The sequence below is a fragment of the Heterodontus francisci genome, chromosome 18, assembly GCF_036365525.1.
Source record: "Heterodontus francisci isolate sHetFra1 chromosome 18, sHetFra1.hap1, whole genome shotgun sequence".
Classification (NCBI taxonomy): domain Eukaryota; kingdom Metazoa; phylum Chordata; class Chondrichthyes; order Heterodontiformes; family Heterodontidae; genus Heterodontus; species Heterodontus francisci.
In genome coordinates this window covers 39,191,502-39,208,506 of record NC_090388.1, presented here as the reverse complement: position 1 = coordinate 39,208,506, position 17,005 = coordinate 39,191,502, and the positions used below count along the sequence as shown (strand labels likewise).

Below are 17,005 nucleotides of genomic sequence, written 5' to 3'. Positions count from 1 at the left end.
TAGTCCTGGACCTTGGAATGTGCCAGTCTGCAACACTCTTTGCGCTGGAAGACCAGCAAGTTTCGGGCAGATCAAAGAGCGTCTTTCACCGAATTGATGATCCTCCAGCAGCAGTTAATGTTTATCTCAGTGTGCATCCCTGGGAATAGTCCACAGAGCACAGACTCCTGTGTTACAGGGCTGCTTGGGATGCACCTCGACAAAAACCACTGCATCTCTTTCCACACCTGCTTTGGAAAGACACATGCCAGAAGGAGGTGGGAAACTGTGTCTTCCCTACCACAGCAACCTTGAGGGCAGTATGCGGAGGGGGTGAGATGCCGGGCATGCAGGAAGGATCTGATGGGGAGAGCCCTCCTCACCACCAGCCAAGCTACGTCTTGGTACTTGTTTGAAAGTTCTGGTGATGAGGCATTCTGCCAAATGACTTTGGCAGTCTGCTCAGGAAACCATTCGACAGGATCCACCATCTGCTTTTCCCGTAGGGCCTTGAGGACATTCTGTGCAGACCACTACCTGATGGATTGGTGGTCAAAGGTGTTTTTCCACAGAAACTTTCCCACGAAGGATAGGTGGTACGACACGGTCCAACTGGATGGAGCGTTAAGCGGCATTGTGACCAGACTCATCCTTCGCAACACCGGGGACAGATAGAACCTCAGTAAATAGTGACACTTGGTGTTTGCATACTGGGACTCTATGCACAGCTTGATGCAGCCGCACACGAAGGTGGTAATCAGGATGAGGGCGACATTGGGTACAATTTTCCCACCCTTATCCAGAAGTTTGAACATCGTGTCCCTCCGGACCCGGTCCATTTTGGATCTCCAGATAAAGCGGAAAATGGCTCGGATGACCACCACAGCGCAGGAGTGGGGCATGGGCCAGACCTATGCTACATACAGCAACCAACGTCTTTTTTTCCCAACATATACTTTATTCATAAAAATATGTTACAAAAATACATTACAAGCTGAAAAAACCTCAATCCTGTTGGACGTTTGCAATGGCTGAGGCTCCTCCACTTCTGCCTTCTCGATTCCCATACCTGCCTTACTCACAGTTACATCCTGCTGTCCCTGACCACTGCTCAAATCAGAAGACCCTATCCAATGGGGTGTGACTGCCTTCTGGAACTTTTCCTGGTTCTCTTGCTTGCCAAAATCAGTGTCTACCTTTGTTCAAGTACTGCCCTTTTTACTTCAAAAACTGCCATCATAACTTTCTCAAATTTCCTATGCCTTAACCTGACCTTCCTCTGGAACTACCACCCATTCTCTAACCTTGCTTTGCTCTCTCAGATTATTGACTGTGCCTTTGCCACCGAGTTCTATGCCCATCACTACCAAACTCCTGTTGAAAACCATTTAGTCCATTGGATACAAAAGCCACGCTGGTCCTCCCCAATTCCTCGACAGCATTCAACACAGTAAACCACACACCCCTCTTCACCTTCTATTCTTGATGGTCTGGCTACAATATCAAAGAGACCCAAGTCATCCTTTTTGGCATCAACCAATATCATTGCTTCTTTGCTACCAACACTATGCACTCACTGAGCATTCAAATTGAACCAGGCTGCATACAAACTTGACCGTTCCAAGCTTGAGTTGAGTATCATATCCATCACAAAGACTACTTATTTCCACATGCACAAAATTGTCTGCCTCTGTACCTAACATACCTACCTACCTCCTGACTTCTTCTAAAACCTTTATCCATTCCTTTAAAACCTCTACAATTGATTTCTCTATTATTGGCTTCCAGACCACATCTGTCCGTAATCCCAACTCACCCAAAACTGCTGCTCAGATTTTGCCCCACAGAAAATGCCACTTGATCATACCTATCTTCACCAGCTTAAAATGATGTCCTTTACTTCAACATATCAGATTTATATTCCTCGTCCTCATCTCAATAGGCCTGGAGTATCCGAACTCTACAAGATCCTACAGTCTCGCATCCTTTCCTGTGCCTTCCAAACCTGCCTGTGGCAAAGTCTTCAGCCATTTTGGTACTACTTTCTAGACAAACCTTCCCCTGTATCCCTCTCTACCTATCTCTCTGCTTTTAAAAGACTTTTCAAATCAAGCTTTCAGTTATCTGTCTCCTCACTCGGTCTTGGTGTTCATTTCTTTCTCTGCAAGTGTTTTCGGGGTTGTCTACATTAAAGGCACTATATAAATACAAGTTGTTGAAAATAGTGCTTCATGCTTTTTTTCTCAAGAAAAGTCCTTTGAAAAAGTTGAAGTATTGATGCAATATTTTGTTTTGTTGTCTTACACCAAGTGCAAATTCTCATTACTTTTGTTACTCCTGAAAAGGGTTTCCCCACAGTGTTTTCATTCTCAATAGTTTTACCATCAACACACAGGAGTGGAAGGGATTGCAAAAAGCAAATCCTGACATGCTCTCTGAATAGTCAGTTTTGTCATCAATCACAGCAAAATTTTGGGAGTTGTAGACATAGATGCATGCTGTATTGGTGAGTCCTTTCGCTGACGACAGCTTTGGAAACTCCATGAACACCAGCCCCAAGCTTTCTCGAAGTCAAAAGCCTATGATAGAAAATATTGCTCAACAGATTTTGAATTTAGGGAAGAGTTTTGTACGTGTTGTTTGTACAGTCTTTGCAAATTCTGTAAGTTTATGTCTATTATATTACAAAGTTTATTTTCACTATTATGTTTCCCAGGTAATGAGTTGAGACAGCAGCTGAAAGGATTTTCAAAAAATATACTTGCTGCAATTTCATTGGACACCCTTTTTAATTGCTAGCTTTTGCTGCCACCTCATTATTTTTATGTAGTTGTCGGGAGTTTATGAATTCACTTTGCTCACGGGTATGTCCTGTTCACAAAAAGCAGGAGAAATCCAATCCAGCCAAATATCACCCCATCAGTACACTCTCAATCATCAGCAAAGTGATGGAAGGTGTCGTCTACAGTACTATCAAGCAGCACTTACACAGCAATAGCCTGCTCACCGATGCTCAGGTTGGGTTCTGCCAGGGCCACTCGGCTCCAGACTTCATTACAGCCTTGTTCCAAACAGGGACAAAAGAGCTGGATACACAAGGTGAGGTTAGAGTGACTGCCCTTGACATGAAGGGTACATTTGACCGAGTGTGGCATCAAGGAGCCCTAACACATGTATGCAGGCTTGCAACTTGGTATGAGTCAATGAAGCAGAGCGTCGCTCTCTAAGGATTACATCATCATCCCTGCCAAAAGTGGTTGTGATTGTTACGACTGCCACCGGAGGGCCAGGACAAACAGATGTCTCTATTTTCAGCCAATCATCATGATGGCTTTATTGGGCTGCCTTTTTAGCTCGGTCATTCCAATCTATATCACCTCCCACTTTGCCTGTTATTTTAACCCAGAAACGAGGGCTTGTTGTTTCCCTGATCATCCCTCCAATTCCAGGATTTTAAGTTGGCATTGGGAGGGGTCAGTCTCTTTACATGGCTGTCTGACAGCTTCTCTTAGGGCACCCCGAGCATCCTTTAATTCCTGTCTAAGCTTTTCAGTCATCCTACCATAAGTATTCAATTCTTCCTCCTGCTGCTCGCATTTAACCATTAGTGAATTAACCTGTAAGCAAGTAAAGCTTTGCTGCTGCAACAACACTGCGTTTTGCTGCTTGTCTATTTCTAAAATTTGGACTTGTTTATCCAACTGGCTAATCTCTGATCTTTCTGCGCTTGTAAGTCCAGTTGTTTCACATTCTCTATTTCAGTTTGCTTTTGTTGTGCCCAATTGTCACTTTTATTAGCATAATGAAATGTGCCATAGGCAAGGAGGTTTCTTGCGTTTTTTGCTTTCAACTTTTTGCTGTCCACTCCCCCTTGAATGAACGTAACTACTTCGTCGAAGGGAGCTCTCTCTCCCTTTGTTAAACATACAACAAAATCTGAACCTCACTATCTAACACTTTATCTAGTTTCTCTTTGTATGTCAACAGAACATTATTCTTATTCTTCCCTAACATCTTTTCACTCACCTTTAATCGACTGGCAAGTTCTACTGATCCCACAACCCCGAGGCTTTCCTTCCCTAACGTGAATGATGGCCGGGCAAACACTACCAACGTCCCTACCCACTAACACCAAATATTCCAAGTCCTAGTCTGGTCCCATTTGGGGTGCCAATGTAAGATTTAGAACCTTACTTATAATTTGTTTTTGGACCAGACAATAAGAATTTGGACTAGGAGACACCTGATGTAGCGATATCAGGATGATTTATTAAGGCTAAAAGCAATGCTTTATCAAATCCAAGGCAGTCGATATCCTAGTCCAGATGGCCTTTACTCTCCACCGGCTCTAGTGTTACAGACAACTCATGACTCCACTTGCCTCTTCCTTTGTCTTCATATATGTGCACCGAACCTCCCCAGGTCTGTCCTTTTATTCTTTGTAGCTGGTGGCTTCTCCTGTGCACTGATTGGTGTGTTCTTACATATCACTGTTTTGATTGGTCCTGCCATTTCATTTGTCAGTACTTCTATTTGTACTTTAATCATGATCACATGTGCAAAACAATGTGTACAAACAGTGCATTATAACCTTGAAATCCATTAGATCATACATTTCCGGCAAGACTCATCCTGCTTTTCTGTTACATTTTGATCATAACTTGTTACATAGTTTTTGATATCTGTTCTTTTCCTTGTGATTACCAATATAATCACAATGTAATTCTGGTTGACTCAAACTGTATAGGCAGCATTTTTTTCCAGTAAGATACACAGCTAAAGTTAACTCTTCATTTACTAAAAGCTTATACAAAACATATACATATATTAATATATATATATATATATATATATATATATACACACACATACATACTCTTTATTCGTATGTTCGTATAGCAAGGGGGTGAAAGGTTATCGGGGTTAGGTGTTAATTTGGAGAAATCAGTTCAGCCATGAACTTATGGAACGGCGGAGCAAGCTTGAGGAGCCGAGTGACCTACTCCTGCTCCTAATTCATATGTTGGTACATAAAATTCATAATACAAAAAAAAAAGGCCAGAATCCACATTTCTTACAACTGAAAGAACCATATGGATCCTAAAGGAGTACTTTTGCTGCCTTGATAGATTAGGGGATGGTCTGCAATATGTTCCAGAGTTTTCATCCAACATAATTGTGGATTGCTGTGCCCTGTACAATTTTGACATCAAAAAAGGCATGAATATGGAGATTCCAGGAAAGTATTCACAGCTGCTTTGAGGATGGAAGAATATGGAGTGAAGCATCTGGAAGACCATTATTTGGAGAACTCATTACTTTGTACCATTTTCCCTGAGCATCCACTGCAGCAATGAGGGCAGCACCAGATGAGGAAAAGGTGGAAGATAGAATCATAGAATTGTTACAGCACAGAAGGAGGCCATTTGACTCATCCTGCCTGCACCAGCTCTCCGAATGAGCAATTCCCGTAGTGCCGTTGCCCTGCCTTCTTCCCATAACTCTGCAGATTCTTCCTTTTCAGGTAACAGTCTAATTCCCTTTTGAATGCCTCAATTGAACCTGCTTCCACCATACTCTCAGTCAGTGCATTCCAGACCTTAACCACTCGCTACGTGAAAAAGTTTTTCCTCATGTCGCTTTTGCTTCATTTGCCAATTACTTTATATCTGTTCCCCCTCATTCTTGCTCCTTTCATGAGTGGGAAGTTTATCCCTATCTTCTCTGTCTACACCCCTCATGATTTTGAATACCTCTTTCAAATTACCGCTCTGCTTTATCGCCTCTAAGGAAAACAGTCCCAACTTATCCAATCTATCTTCGTAACTGAAGTTCCTCATTCCTGGAACAATTCTCATGAATCATTTCTGCACTCTCTCCAATGCTTTTTTCATATTTCCGAAAGTGCGGTGCCCAGAACTGGATGAGAAACAACAACAACAACTTGTATTTATGGAGTATCTTTAACTTTAGTAAAATGCCCCAAGGCACTTCACAGGAGTGTAATCAGAAAAAAAAAACAAGCCAAAGAAGGAAACATTAGGACAGGTGGCCAAAAGGTTGGGCAAAGAGGTTGGTTTTAAGGAGTGTCTGAAAAGAGGAGACAGGTTTGGGAGAGAATCCCAACAACTTGCAACCCCCACAAGTGAAGGCAATTGTGGGGTGAAGGAAGTTGGGGATCCACAATAGACCAGAATTGTAGGAAAGTAGAGTTCTTGGAGGGTTGTGGTGGTGGAGGAGGTTACAGATATGATGGGGGGTAAGCTATAGAGGGATTTGAATATAAAGATGAGAATTTTAAAATAGAGGTATTTGGAGACCAAGAATCATTGTCGGCCAATGAATAGAGGGGTACTGGGTGAAGAGTATTTGGTGTGAGTTAGGACTTGGGCAGCAGAGCTTTGCATGAGCTTGAGTTTATGGAGGATGGAAGATGGGAAGCTGGCCTGGAAAGCATTGAAATAGTCGACTTTAGAAGGAAGCAAATTATGGATGAGGGTTGCAGCAGCTGATGCAGGGGCGAAGATGGGTTCCAACAACTGATGGAAAGGTAATTCTTTTATATAACGTATAATGCACTTGTAAATAAATATGGAATTAGAAGCTAGTATCAGTAATTGTGACCATGAAACTACCATGTTGTAAAAACCCAGTTGGTTCACGAACATCCTTTTTGGCAAGGAAATCTGCTGTCTTTACCTGGCCTGTCCTATATGTGTCTCCAGGCCCACAATGCTGTGGTTGACTCGGAACTGCCCATTGAAATGGCCTAGCAAGCCACTCACTTGCATCAAATCCTCTATGATTAACCATAATAAGAAGAGAACTGAGCGGACCACCTGGGATCGACCTAGGCACCAGATTTGGGTACGACAAAAGCACACTAGGCCCAGTTGACTGTGCAAAACCCTGCTCACTAATCTCTGGGATCTTCTGCCAAAATTGGGAGACCTGTCCTATACTAGACTAGTCTTTCTAGACAGCACCTCCCAAACCTGCGACCTCTACCACATAGACAGACGAGGATAGCAGGGAATGCCACTGCTTCCAAGATCCACTGCAAGTCACAGGCCATCCTGACTTGGAAATATATTGCCATTGCTTAATCGTTGCTGGGTCAAATTCCTGGAACTCCCTTTCTAACAGCACTGTGGGAGTACCTTCACCACATGGACGGAAGCAGTTCATGATGGCTCACCTTCACCTTCTTGAGGGCAATTGGGGATTGGAAGTAAATGCTAGCCTTGTCAGAGGTGCACACATCTTGTGAATGACTAAAGAAAAACCTGCTGACAACCAGGGGTAGAGTTTCTGTTTTGAGCACAATTGCAACCTGGTGTAAAGTGTGCTGGTTTTCAGAATGAATTTATGGTTCAAGCTTGCACTCCAATTTATTTGCATAACCACAAATGTAAAGTTGTCCATGAACCAGTACAATGAGGCACTGTTTTAGAATGTAATATTTTTTCTTGCAGCAAATGATATACCTTGGTGTATTTAAGAGTGGTAATATGTTAGAGTTTTATTATTACAGCTGAAAATGGATTTATAGTCATTAACAGCACAGAAGGATGCCATTCGGCCCATCAAGGTCATGCTGGCTCTCCAGGGAGCTATCCAGTCAGACCCACTGGCTAGGCCACCATTTATTGTCCATTCCTAATTGCCCTTGAGAAGGTGGCGGCGAGCTGCCTTCTTGAACCGCTGCAGTCCTTGGGGTGCAGGTACACCAACAGTGCTGTTAGAAAGGGAGTTCCAGGATCTTGACCCAGCGATAGGGAAGGAATGACGATATAGATCCAAGTCAGCATGGTGCGTGGCTTAGAGGGGGATTTGTAGGTGGTGGTGTTCCCATGCCCTTGTCCTTCTAGGTGGTAGAGCTTGTGGGTTTGGAACCACAATCTGTAACCTCATGGCCTAGCATATCCCCCACTCTACCATTACCATCAAGCCAGGAGACCAACCCTGGTTCAATGAAGAGTGCAGGAGGGCATGCCAGGAGCAGCACCGTGAATGGTGGTGGACAATTAAACAACTAACTGGAGGAGGTGGCTCCACAAATATCCCCATCCTCAATGATGGGGGAGCCCAGCACATCAGTGCGAAAGATAAGGCTGAAGCATTTGCAACAATCTTCAGCCAGAAGTGCCGAGTTGATGATCCATCTCGGCCTCCTCCTGAAGTCCCCAGCATCACAGATGCCAGACTTCAGCCAATTCGATTCACTCCGCGTGATATCAAGAAATGACTGAAGGCACTGGATACTGCAAAAGTTATGGGCCCTGACAATATTCCGGCAATAGTACTGAAGACCTGTGCTCCAGAACTTGCTGCGCCCCTAGCCAAGCTGTTCCAGTACAGCTACAACACTGGCATCTACCCTGCAATGTGGAAAATTGCCCAGGTATGTCCTGTGCACAAAAAGCAGGACAAGTCCAACCCGGCCAATTACCGCCCCATCAGCCTACTGTCAATCATCAGTAAAGTGATGGAAGGTGTCATCAACAGTGCCATCAAGCGGCACTTGCTTAGCAATAACCTGCCCAGTGACGCTCAGTTTGGGTTCTGCCATGGCCACTCAGCTCCTGACCTCATTACAGCCTTGGTTCAAACATGGACAAAAGAGCTCAACTCGAGGTGAGATGAGAGTGACTGCCCTTGACATCAAGGCAGCATTTGACCGAGTATGGCATCAAGGAGCCCTAGCAAGACTGAGGTCAATGGGAATCAGTGGGAAAACCCTTCGCTGGCTGGAGTCATACCTAGCGCAAAGGAAGATGGTTGTGGTTGTTGGAGGTCAATCATCTGAACTTCAGGACATCACTGCAGGAGTTCCTCAGAGTAGTGTCCTAGGCCCAGCCATCTTCAGCTGCTTCATCAATGACCTACCTTCAATCATAAGGTCAGAAGTGGGGATGTTCGTTGATGATTGCACAATGTTCAGCACCATTCGTGACTCCTCAGATACTGAAGCAGTCCGTGTAGAAATGCAGGAAGACCTGGACAATATCCAGGCTTGGGCTGATAAGTGGCAAGTAACATTTGCGCCACACAAGTGCCAGGCAATGACCATCTCCAACAAGAGAGAATCTAACCATCTCCCCTTGACATTCAACGGCATTACCATCGCTGAAAACCCCACTATCAACATCCTAGGGGTTACCATTGACCAGAAACTGAACTGGAATAGCCATATAAATACCGTGGCTACAAGAGCAGTTCAGAGGCTGGGAATCCTGAGGCGAGTAACTCACCTCCTGACTCCCCAAAGCCTGTCCGCCATCTACAAGGCACAAGTCAGGAGTGTGATGGAATACTCTCCACTTGCCTGGATGGGTGCAGCTCCAACAACACTCAAGAAGCTCGACACCATCCAGGACAAATCAGCCCGCTTGATTGGCACCCCATCTACAAACATTCACTCCCTCCACCACCGACGCACAGTGGCAGCAGTGTGTACCATCTACAAGATACACTGCAGCAATGCACCAAGGCTCCTTAGACAGCACCTTCCAAACCCGCAACCTCTACCAACTAGAAGGACAAGGGCAGCAAATGCATGGGAACACCACCACCTGCAAGTTCCCCTCCAAGTCACCCACCATCCTGACTTGGAACTATATCACCGTTCCTTCACTGTCGCTGGGTCAAAATCCTGGAACTCCCTTCCTAACAGCACTGTGGGTGTACCTACCCCAAATGGACTGCTGCGGTTCAAGAAGGCAGCTCACCACCACCTTCTGAAGGGCAATTAGGGATGGGCAATAAATGCTGGCCTAGCCAGTGACGCCCACATCCCTGAATGAATTTAAAAAAAGGTGCTGTTGAAGGAGCCTTGGTGAGTTGCTGCAGTGCATCTTGCAGATGGTACACACTGCTGCAATTGTGCATCGATGGTGGAGGGAGTGAATGTTGAAGGTGATTCAGGTGCCAATCAAGCAGCCTGCTTTGTCCTGGATGATGTCGAGCATCTTGAGTGTTGGAGTTGCACCCATCCAGGCAAGTGGAGAGTATTCCATCACACTCTTGACTTGTGCCTTGTAGATGGTAGACAGGAGGTGGGTTATTCGCTGCAGAATTCCCAGCCTCTGACCTGCTCCTGTAGCCACAGCATTTATGTGGCTGGTCCAGTTCAGTTCTTGGTCAATGGTGAGCCCCCAGGATGTTGATAGTAGGGGATTCAGTGAAGGTAATGCCATTGAATGTCAAGGGGAGATGGTTAGATTCGCAATTGTTTGAGATGGTCATTGCCTGGCACTTCTATCGTGCGAATGTTACTTGCCACTTATCAGCCCTTGGATGTTGTCCAGGTCGTCCTGCATATGGCCATGGGCTGCTTCAGTAACTGAGGAGTCGCGAATGGTGTTGAACATTGTGCAATCATCAGTGAACATCCTCACTTCTGACCTTATGATGGAGGGAAGGCCATCGATGAAGTAGCTGAAGATGGTTGGGTCTAGGCCTATACCCTGAGGAACTCCTGCAGTGATGTCCTGGGACTGAGATGATTGACCTTCAACAACCACAAACATCTTTCTTTGTGCTAGGTATGACTCCAACCAGCAGAGAATTTTCCCCCTGATTCCCATTGAATCCAGTTTTGCTCGGGCTACTTGATGCCATACTCTGTTAAATGCTGCCTTGATGTCAAGGGCTGTCACTCTCACTTCACGACTGGATTTCAGCCCTTTTGTCCATGTTTGAACCAAGGCTGTAATGAGGTCAGGAACTGAGTGGCAGGTTATTGCTGAGCAAGTGCTGCTTGATTGCACTGTTGACAACCTCTTCCATCACTTTGCTGATGATCGGGAGGAGACTGATAGGGCGGTAATTGGCCGTTTTGGATTTGTCCTGCTTTCTGTGGACAGAACATATCTGGGCAATTTTCCACATTGCCGGGTAGATGCTAGTGTTGTAGATGTGCTGGAACAGCTTTGTGAGGGGTGCGGCTAGTTCTGGAGCACAGGTCTTCAGTACTATTGCCGGAATGTTGTCAAGGCCCATAGCCTTTGCAGTATCCAGTGCCTTCAGCCGTTTCTTGATATCACGTGGAGTGAATTGGATTGGGTGAAGACTAGCATTGGTGATGCTGGGGACCTGAGGAGGAGGCCGAGATGGATCATCCATTCGGCACATCTGGCTGAAGATGGCTGCTTCAAGGGGACTTCAACAAGCTCAGTTAATGGGCAAGAACATGGCCGATGGAATATAATGTGAATAAGTGCGAAGTTATCCACTTTGGTAGAAAAAACAGAAACACAGAGTATTTCTTAAATGGTTCAAGGTTGGGAAGTGTTTATGTCTGGGTGTCCTTGTTCATGAGTCACTAAAAAATAGCATGGAGATGCAGCAAGCAGTTAGGAAGGCAAATGGTATGTCGGCCTTCATCGCAAAGGATTTTGAGTACAGGAGTAAAGAAGCCTTGCCGCAATTGCATAGAGCCTTGGTGAGACCGCACCTGGAGTATTATGCACAGTTTTGGTCTCCTCAGCTAAGGAATGATATACTTGCCATAGAGGGAGTGCAATGGAGGTTCACCAGACTAATCTCTGGAATGGCGGAATTGTCTTATGAGGAGAGATAGCGGAAATTGAGCATGTATTCTCTAGAGTTTTGAAGAATGAGAGGTGATCTCATTGAAACTTACTATATTCTAACAGGGCATGACGGGTGGATGAAGATAGGATGCTTCCCCTGGCTGGTGAGTCTGGAATTAGGGAACATAGCCCCAAAATAAGGGGTAGGCCATTTCAGACTGAGATGAGGAGGAATCCCTTCGCTCAGAGGGTGGTGAATCTTTGGAATTCTCTACCTCAGAGGGCTGTGTAGGCTCAATCACTGAGCATGTTCAAGACAGAAATCGATAGATATCTGGATACTAATGACATCAAGGGATATGGGGACAGCTTGGGAAAGTGGCGTTGAGGTAGATGATCAACCATGATCTAATTGAATGGGGGAGCTGGATCGATGGGCTGAATGGCCTGCTCCTATGTTCCTGTGTTCTTAGGTTCCCATGTGCTCTTGAAAGTTTGTTGCCAGCTATGAGGAACGATTAGATCGGCTAGGGTTCTTTTCCTTGGAACAGAGGAGGCTGAGGGTGTACAAAATTATGAGGGGCCTAGATAGAATAGAAACATAGAAAAAAAAACATAGAAAATAGGAGCAGGAGTAGGCCATTCAGCCCTTTGAGCCTGCTCCGCCATTCATTATGATCATGGCTGATCATCCAACTGAGTAACCTGTTCCCGCTTTCGCCCCATACTCTTTGATCCCTTTAGATCCAAGAGCTAGATCTCTCGAAACATAGAAAATATGTAGATGGGAAGGACCTGTTTCCCCTGGCAGAGAAGTCAGTTACCAGGGTGCACAGATTTCAGCTTATTGGTAGAAGGATTAAAGTCAACATGAGGGAAAACTTTTTCCACCCAGAGGTTGGTGGTTGTTTGGAATTCACTTCCAGGAACGGTGGTGGAGGCAGAAACCCTCAACTCATTTAAAAGGTACCTGGACATGCACCTGAAGTTCTGTAACCTGCAAGGCTACGGACCAGCTGCTGGAAGGTAGGATTAGATTGGGCGGCTAGATTTTTCAGCCAGCGCAGACACAATGGGCTGAATGGCCTCCTTCTGTGCCCTAACTTTTCTACGGTTCAATGGTTTCCAAAGCTGTCATTGTCAGCTAAGGGACTCACCAATACAGCATGCATCTATGTCTACAACTCCCAAAACTTTGCCGTGATTGATGGCAAAACTGACGATTCACAGAGCATGCCAGGATTTGCTTTTGGTAATCCCCACCACTCCTGTGTGTTGATGGTTAAACTATTGAGAATGAAAACACTGTGGGGAAATCCTTTTCAGGAGCAGTGGAAGTAACCAGAATTGCAAATATTACATCAATACTTCAACTTTTTCAAAGGACTTTTCTTGAGGGAAAAAAAATGAAACACTATTTTCCACAACTTATATTTATATAGTGCCTTTTTTAAAGTATGGGCGGTGGTTAGCACTGCAGCCTCACAGCTCCAGCGACCCGGGTTCAATTCTGGGTACTGCCTGTATGGAGTTTGGAAGTTCTCCCTGTGTCTGTGTGGGTTTTCGCTGGGTGCTCCGGTTTCCTCCCACAGCCAAAGACTTGCAGGTTGATAGGTAAATTGGTCATTATAAATTGCCCCTAGTATAGGTAGGTGGTAGGGGAATATAGGGACAGGTGAGGATGTGGTAGAAATATGGGATTAGTGTCGGATTAGTATAAATGGGTGGTTAATGGTCAGCACAGACTCGGTGGGCCGAAGGGCCTGTTTCAGTGCTGTATCTCTAAATAAATATAATATACAACCCCAAAAACACTTACAAAGAAAGAAATGAACACCAAGACGTAGTGGGGGACAGATAATTGAAAGCTTGATTTGTAAAGCCTTTTAAAAGCAGAGAGATAGGTAGAGTGGAATACAGGGGAAGGTATGTCCAGAAAGTAGTACCAAAATGGCTGAAGACTTTGCCAGAAGCAGGTTTGGAAGGCACAGGAAAGGATGCAAGACTGTAGGAGCTTGTAGAGTTTGGATGCTACAGGCCTATGGGGAGATTGAGAGATGAGGACAAGGAATATAAATTTGATATGCTGGAGTAAAGAACATCATTGTAAGTTAGTGAAGACAGGTATGATAAAATGGCATTTTCTGTGGGCCAAAATCCGAGCAGCAGTTTTGGGTGAGTTGTGGTTATGGACAATTGTGGTAGGGAAGCCAGCAAGAGAGAAATCAATTGTAGAGGTGATGAAGGAATAGATAAAGGTTTTAGAAGAAATCAGGAGGTAGGGAAATGTGTTCGGTACAGAGGCAGGCAATATTGCGCAGGTGGAAATAAGAAGTCTTTGTGATAGATATGCGACTTGAAACTCATCTCCACCTTGAATAGAATGATCAAGTTTATATGCAGCCTGGTTCAATTTGAGTGTGCAGCCAGTGAGGGCATAGTGTTGGTAGCAAAGAAGCAATGATATTGGAGCAGGGCCATCAAGAATAGAAGGTGAAGAGGGGTGTGTGGTTTACTGTGTTGAATGCTGTAGAGGGATTGAGGAGGACCAGTGTGGCTTTTGTAACCTGGTTTCAGTTACAGGGTCATTGACTTGGTGGATTGCGTGAATGGGGCACAAACAGGACTCAGTGGTTTTGAACAGGAGTTTGGGAGTGATGGGCATAGAACTAGGTGGCAAAGGCACAGTCAGTCATCTCAGAAAGCAAAGCAAGGTGAGGGAATGGTAGTTGCAGAGGAAGGTCAGGTTAAGGCATAGGGATTTTTGAGAGAGGAAATTATGGTGGAAGTTTTGAAAGGAAAAAATGGCAGTACTTGATCAAAGGTAGACACCGATGTTGGCAAGCAGGAGAACCAGGAAAAGTAGTCGAGTAGCTAGAAATCAAGTGGACAGTGGATCAAGGGAGCTAAAGTGAATCTTGTGGGAAAGATGAGGTTGGTAAGAGCAGGGGAAAGCTTGGGCTGCAATTGTAGAATGATAGGTTGAGACAAGAGGGACTGGCATTTGATTGGGGCATTTTAATAGGCAGGAGTTGAGGTAACTGCATGGTTGGTCTTGCTCACAGTCTTCAAATTAACGGTGGAGGAAGCAGGGACAGGGGATATCAGTAGGTTGTCATGGATAAAGGGCATTATGTGTTCTCTATTGCTTCTCGGAAGGTCCTAGAGTAATAGAAGCATGATAATATTCAACAAGGTATTGCTCTTCAAATTTTGGAGTACAAAATTTGGAAACTGCACTCAGTAGTGTGGTAGGTATGCGGAAATTTGTGAACTTAACCTATAAATTGCTAAGCTGTACTTAAAATTGATCTTGGATAATAGCATTATATATACTTCTTGGCACAGTGGCGCAGTGGTTAGCACCGCAACCTGACAGCTCCAGCGACCCGTGATTCAATTCTGAGTACTGCCTGTGCGGAGTTTGCAAGTTCTCCCTGTGACCGCGTGGGTTTCCACCGGGTGCTCCGGTTTCCTCCCACAGCCAAAGACTTGCAGGTTGATAGGTAAATTGGGCATTGTAAATTGCCCCTAGTGTAGGTAGGGGAATTGAGGGGATGTGGTAGGAATATGGGATTAATGTAGGAGTAGTATAAATGGGTGGTTGATGGTCGGCACAGACACGGTGGGCCAAAGGGCCTGTTTCAGTGCTGTATCTCTAAATAAAATAAAAATAAAAATTTTACAAATTTATGCCTTGAGTGGAGAGCTTCATATACCAGACATGCATTTCAGGAATTTGAGTGCAGCTCAGTGTACCACAGGGAATGGAAAATTCTGCAGGGTGTCAAACCTTTTACAGGAATTTCTGAATGTGCAAAGCCTTGTGCCAGATGTACAAATTTGTCAATAAAAGAAAAATACTGCAGATGCTGGAAATCTGAAATAAAAACAGAAAGTGCTGGAAATACTCAGCAGGTCAGGCAGCATGTGTGAAGAGAGAAGCAGAGTTAATGTTTCAGGTCTGTGACCTTTCATCAGATCTGTTGCTCTCTCTACAAATTTGTCAATCTACCTTTGTGTGTTAGTGATGTAATTTAAAATTAATATATTACACTTACACATTACCAAAACAGCCAAGATTGTTGCTTAGTCATTTTCTACAATCCTCCCACGTGATAGCAATTGATCAAGGTTACGAGAGTCACAATAGTGCAATATCAAGTTCATTGTAATAGAAAAAGAGTAGCTTATTACATGTTTTACATATCATTATCAAGAGCGACGTCTCAATTCATTCCATCTTCGCTGCCTTCGGAGAATACTTGGCATCAGGTGGCAGGACTATATCTCCAACACAGAAGTCCTTGAAGCGGCCAACACCCCCAGCTTATACACACTACTGAGTCAGCGGCGCTTGAGATGGCTTGGCCATGTGAGCCGCATGGAAGATGGCAGGATCCCCAAAGACACATTGTACAGCGAGCTCGCCACTGGTATCAGACCCACCGGCCGTCCATGTCTCCGTTATAAAGACGTCTGCAAACGCGACATGAAATCGTGTGACATTGATCACAAGTCGTGGGAGTCAGTTGCCAGCATTCGCCAGAGCTGGCGGGCAGCCATAAAGACAGGGCTAAATTGTGGCGAGTCGAAGAGACTTAGTAGTTGGCAGGAAAAAAGACAGAGGCGCAAGGGGAGAGCCAACTGTGCAACAGCCCCAACAAACAAATTTCTCTGCAGCACCTGTGGAAGAGCCTGTCACTCCAGAATTGGCCTTTATAGCCACTCCAGGCGCTGCTTCACAAACCACTGACCACCTCCAGGCGCGTATCCATTGTCTCTCGAGATAAGGAGGCCCAAAAGAAGAAAGAAAAAAAAAGATTGCATTCAAATAAATATAATTGTTTTCAACCTTTAAACTGAATGTAGCATGAAGGAAAACCATATATATATTCCTTTTGTGTAATCCACCGATGAAAATCTAGATCAATGCAAGATTTTTTTTGTTATTTATTGTGAAGATTTTGTGTTAATTTTGGTGCTGTGCCAGCATCTTACAGCTGAGTTGTGTGTTAGATATGTCACCTGTGTATATCGAGTCACTCCTGCCTTTTTGAATAGTGCACGGTTAATATATTGCAATATAAATTTGAATGAGATCGCATGATTTATACAGTATTATTTGAAGCTGTTGAGGACCATTGTCAGAAACCCCCAGATCTCATTACTGGTTCTTTTCAACTGACAAGTAGACTGTAAGAATGTTTTCAAGTGCCTTTGCAGAATGCAAGAAATGAGTGCGCCAAAGGGAACCCAGTAGGTTTTGTCACATGCAGTGTGATGGCTTTAGATGTGTCAGTTATTCCACTGTGTGCATATATATGAAATCATAAAAATATGTTTAAAGCTTTGTTTTTGTAATTGGCTACATCACAAACATTTTTTCTTTGGGCTCATTAACAGGTCCAGTTTTGTGACATTGATGGTGAGATGTTGTTGCCTTCACTTATTGCCTAAAATTAGTATAGCGTGCAATGGCCAACATT

The 17,005-nt window shown here is 44.5% G+C and overlaps 1 protein-coding gene across 5 annotated transcripts in view; it reads left to right on the top strand.

The window, feature by feature from the left end:
- The window catches only part of foxp2 (forkhead box P2), a 924,460-nt gene that overhangs the window by 111,475 nt on the left and 795,980 nt on the right, over window positions 1–17,005 (top strand). Inside the window, exon 1 of one of the 5 annotated variants that reach the window (XM_068050568.1) lies at window positions 11,639–11,680. The exons of the other annotated variants lie outside the window; for them this stretch is intronic. The gene's annotated coding sequence lies outside the window, so the exon portion shown is untranslated. Of the gene's footprint in view, window positions 1–11,638; window positions 11,681–17,005 lie in introns of those variants that run through there. 5 annotated transcript variants of the gene reach the window in all.